This window comes from Agelaius tricolor, unplaced genomic scaffold (assembly GCF_023055355.1).
Source record: "Agelaius tricolor isolate 1412-34295 unplaced genomic scaffold, bAgeTri1.0.p SCAF_24, whole genome shotgun sequence".
NCBI classification, from domain to species: Eukaryota; Metazoa; Chordata; class Aves; order Passeriformes; family Icteridae; genus Agelaius; species Agelaius tricolor.
In genome coordinates this window covers 8,534,612-8,539,975 of record NW_027269284.1, presented here as the reverse complement: position 1 = coordinate 8,539,975, position 5,364 = coordinate 8,534,612, and positions in this window count along the sequence as shown.

The following is a 5,364-nucleotide window of genomic DNA, read 5'->3' as shown; positions in this document are numbered from 1 at the left end:
CCTCTTTTTAAACAAATGTCTTCTCTGCTTCTACTGTCTCTGGAATAAGGTCTCCCAAGAGAAAATCTTTTTACAGAAAATTGGGCCCTGATGTTATGAAAACCCTTTGCATCCCTATGATATAATTATTCTGCCCTTATTTAGACTATGTTTAGAAATGCTTTGCACTCAAGTCATTTATTTACGCTGTGTTCTTCCATATTTATGAACTGTGCTTTGATGTCAGTTAGAGAGTATCAAATTGGGGTCCTGTTGTCCTCAGTTCCCTCTGTATGTGATGAGAAACAGAAGGGAAGCACACCAGTAACCCTGTTTTACAGCTAGAGCATGTGAGACTTCTGTGTAATAAACCCAAGAGAGAAATTGCTAAGAGCTAAATCCAGATCTCCTAGGTACCCCAAACCAAACAAGTATCTTCTCCCTTAGTGAATATTTCTTCATTTAACAAAGAGGCAGAGGAACATTTCTATCTGGAGCGTTTTCCACATCAAGCTGTGATTTCCAGACCTGTTTCTCATGTCTTTTTGTTACACTGATGCAAAAAGGAATTAATCTTTGGAGCAGTTCCCTTGAGATTGCTATCATGCCTAGACTTTCTGGTTATACCAACTCACTCATGTGTGACAGGCCTTGCATCTTCAGGTATGTACAGTGCCACACATGGAAAAGCACACATGGAAAAGCACAATCTGTTCCCCCCTTGCTGGCTGACTGGGACTGCAGCTCTGAAGTTCAGAGGTGGATGGGGTACCTTCCTCTTAAATATGAACAGTGTTACTTTCCATCACAGAAATGTGATGTGCCTGTAATGATGGCTTCACCCCCCTGCTGTTTTCACACCACAAACAAAAGATGGTCAGTTGTAGCTGTTGAATATTCCAATTCCTTTATGTTTAGATTCAGCTTAGCATCCAGACTGCCAAAAACTACTTGTGTTCTGAAGTTAGGGTAGCTGTGGCATGCAGAAGGATGCTCTCATGGCCAAAGTTAAGCCTATCCATCCACATGCACCATGTTGGCCCCAACATTTTAGGTTTGTGAGGGGTGTCTGTTTGTAACCATTGATTAATGCAAAAGAAATTGAAGTATTTCTGAATTTGTTGCTATTTTTTCAGGTTTTGGCCAAGGAATTGTTTGCTAAAGAAGACCCTAGAGAGTGATTAGCTTCTTTTACTGTAAAATAAGCTTTTTGTCTTCCAGTTAACAAATTGCTGATTTTGAAATAGATTGCATAAAAACTCCTAATACAGCAAGATTGGATAGAGACTGGAAGTGACACAACAGTATTAAAAATTGAAAACACTGTTGTTGGTGCTTGCCAAATGCCTTGGCCTTTTAATCAAGTCACTGTGTGGGGAGAGAAAGGCTATTTCCTTATTCATCAAAAAATATTGCTTTCTACCAGGAGTTCCTAGGTTTTGTAAGCTGTCTCTGAAAACCTTGATGAACTCGCACATCACATTCAGTGGTGTGCAAGTGCTGTTGCTCTGTCAGAGATCTCCCTCCAAGGTTACAAAGGCCAGCTGAGATTCTTTAGAAAGAAAGCATTGTCATTCCCTTTGGCTGCAGAAGTATTTGTGTCATTTCAGCTGAGGTGTGACCCTTGTCTGCTGAGATATGAGTAGGCTTTATTAATTTCCACTTGTCCCCCTGACATCAGCCAGAACTGTGAAGGGTAATTACTCAAAGATAGGGTCAGCATCTTCTAATGCCAGCAGTTAGCATCAAGTTTATGGCCCAAACTTGATATCTTTGTTTCTTGGATAAAAGGAAGTAAAATGGCAGGTGGTGTCTCGTTAAAACAAAATATTCTGGCAGTCTTTCTGTTGTAAGCAGTTACTGGTTGTGTCTCTCAGGGAAAAAAAAAGTAAGTGATCTTGATTTCTCAAAAGAACTGGACTGGCAGCTACAGCTTTTTCAAGTCAAAGTGGTCATTGACCTCATTATTTCTGCAAGGCCTAATCAGCAAAATAAACAAAGAGAGAGACTACCAGTTACTGTAAGAAAGACATGAGTATTTCAGGACACTTCTATGCTGCAGCCCAGCAAGGTCATCTGTGGTTGCTGCTCAGCCCTGCCCTAGCTAAGCCCTGTGGGGGAGCTCCCTCTCACCTGTCCTGCTCATGTGTGCCCACTGGGAAGCTCAGCAAGGCAATGGCAGCTTTTCAGGCTCAATGTTGGTACAAAACAGGAATGAGAACACAACATGCACAATAAAATTCCATCCATAGATAGAGGTTGTGGCTGTTAGGAAGACAAGGTATGGGTGGAGCAGGAAACAAGAAAACAACACAAAGCAAAGAAAGAAAGTAACCATATCCTGAGGAAAAAAAAAAAAGAAAAGAAGGTATGTCTGTTACTTTCTTTCCTATAACTAGATGGGCATAACTAACTTTCCTATAACTAACTGGGCCAGGCTGCTGCACAGCTGCCAAGTACTTGAAGGCCCTTTCTGGAGGGATGGCACCTTATAATTCTCTACCCTCAGTATAGGATTGTAATGTCCCAAAACATCAGTGACTGTCCCCAAGAGGAAGCAGTAATGGGGAGAGAGCCTTTAGGCTGTAGTCAATGTGCCGCACATTTTGTCATCTTCCCTGAGCCCCACAGAGCTGCTCCAATGGCTGATTATTTATAGCTCTCTGTTCCCCCACTAAATGAGTGCTCTAACACACTTGTACCTCTGATACCAGCTAAAAAACATCACAGGGAGGAGAGAGAGAGGCACTTTGTGTGTGCAAACAAGGAAAAACAAGGGAATCCAGCACCTGTCACGGAACTGTATAAGGCTCAAGATGTGCACGAGCCTTAGGGTTTGCCAGGCTTTTACACTTGCTCATGTGTAACAGCAAGCTGTGATTTGTAGGCTGGGGCTGCTGTGTTGTCCAGAGCACTCTCATGGTCCAGCAGTTGTATCTGCTGCCACTTCAGGAATTTTGGCCTGTGGAGATCTGAAAAGGCTCGAAAAGGCAGCAGAAATATGAATTACTGGGGAGCCCCAGTGTTCACACAGAAAATCAATACAAGTCAGCTCTCCTGCACAACCTGCTCTCTGTGTGCTGTTGTGTACATTGTGCACAACCACACCCCAGCCAACAGTCCCTCCTTTCTCTGCATGTCCTGGGGCTGCCTCTGCATCAGTTATTCTGTGCAAAGCTCTTCCCCACAGCATCTGCCACAGGGCTTTCACACCTCTGCATTTTACCCTCTGCAGCAGCTGCTCTGTTTGCCCTTCTCCCTTTGCACAGCTATTCCATACCTCCATATATCCCAGGGAGCAGCCTCACACTCTTTAAAGTTTGTTTGGAGTGCTTTTATCTTGCTTGAGGCTTTGTTGTTTTAGCAGAAATAAGGAAGAAGGAGGAATTTTTATTTCTTTCTTCCCAGGCTCTGGAGTCTGGAGTGCTGTGCTGAGCAGACTTTTTCAAGTCCATAGCAAAATCAACCCAGGTACTGGGTTGATGAAAAGTTTGTTTAACCACAAGACACTGCAGGATGTGGGAGATGCTGCCTCTGTTTAGGCACCACCAGGCAGGAGCTGGTGTTTGTAGACATACAAGGCTGAGGGTGTACCCCAGTGTGTATGGGCAGTATGGGTGTGCTTTCTGTGCCCACATACAGGACTAAAGTCTGAGGATTGCTTTGAAGTAAGAAGAAAACTTAAAAAGGGAAGGAAAAAGGTGTTTAGCGTATTTTTTTAAAAAAATTATTCCCTTTATTTACTTGGCTAGCTATAATCTTCATTTAATTGGACATGCCTAGGGAAAGCCTCCAGGTCTGTGTTTATTCTGATCCTTGCTCCAACAGTAGTAGGTTATTTTTGCAACTTTGGTGTTCTGTAAATAGTAGATTTAGTCTTTTATCCAGGTTTTCCCTATGTCAGTGTCAGCAGAACAGCTTTCTGGACCTTTGCTATAGAAGAATTTGCAGGTGATGCCATGGGCTGTAAAACGAGGCAGAAAGAAGATCCTCTGTCAGTTAAGGTGCAGTTGCTTAGGAGACCTTGTTGGTTGGTCCAATTCTCTATCTTCTGTCAAACATTAGAAAAAATACATTATTGCATTTTTATACTCAAAAATGCAGATAATATTTGCTAGCAGTGAACTAATGCTCAGGGAGAAGAGAACATGGATACAGGAGAGGAACTTCAGTCTGCAACAATCACAAACAACAACAACAAAAAAGAAAATATATATTTGGGTTTTTCCTCTTTTGATTTTTATCCTCTGAGGAGAAAGGTCAGACAGTGCTCCCCCATCTCCCCTTCCTCTTCCCCTCCCTTTCTCTCTTCCCCAGAGACTGTGAGAATATGTCAATATTAAACAGCATTTTCCCTATAAAGATCTCTGGAGAATAACAGAAGCGACTTCTTGCTCTTTCTTTGTTCAACAAACACCAGCCAGGCCTTCACAAACAGCCAACTGAAGCATAGTCAGGAAAAAACAAGTTCTTAAAGGCAGCAGTGGCCAAGGAAAATAACTGGGCAGTGTGAGGGTTTTGGTGACGCAGCTGCACAGCTGCTGAGTTCAATGACTCTCAATTGCCTCCATCTGAAGTTGTGCTCCACTCTTAAAATGATTTTTACCTCCATCACTATAAATAGCAGGGCAGGATGCTTCGCTGCTTGCAGCCCTTGAAGCAGCTTGGGAAAAAAACAAACGACAACCAAACCCTAAAAACTGAACCAACACACAAGAGGAAAATAAAAAGCCTTCAAGTGTCTTCTGAATAAGATCCTAAATGCCAAAGAGAGATCATGAAGCTTTAGAGTACAGTGCTAATGCTTTTGATGGTGATTTTATGACATCTTTGTTGATCAAGAAGATGTGCAGCACTACAAGAGCTGTGCCAACTGCTCTGTTCTCCTTCTGGAGGAAGAAGTCCCCCTCAGGGTTGGTGTCACATAGACTGCTGGTCATTTCATCTGAGCTACCTGGCTACATGCCCCTTAGCATCAAGGCAAAGAAACAGTGGCTTTCCTCTTCTCAGAAAGCAGAGGTTCAAAACCAGCCCCAAAGGTTGTATCCTAAAAATATTTACTATAAAGCCTCCTTCCTCTGAAGAGGCCTCTGATAACCTGAACTGATGTACATGACTGCACTGTACAAATCCCAAGTTAGATGAGATGACTTTCAATGGATATAAATAACCTTATAATTGTAAGATGGATCCAGAATAATGAAGATTTCACCTGTGATTATTAGCTTAAATTCAATCCTAATTTTGAATGAGTAAAAAAAAATCTCAGCATTTTTCCATGTTCAGCAGAAGTAAGACATTAAGTTCTGTGACAAGAGGAGAAATGTACTTTCTGAATGTATTAGTATGTGATCATTCATGGTATTGTGTAGATTTATCTGCAAG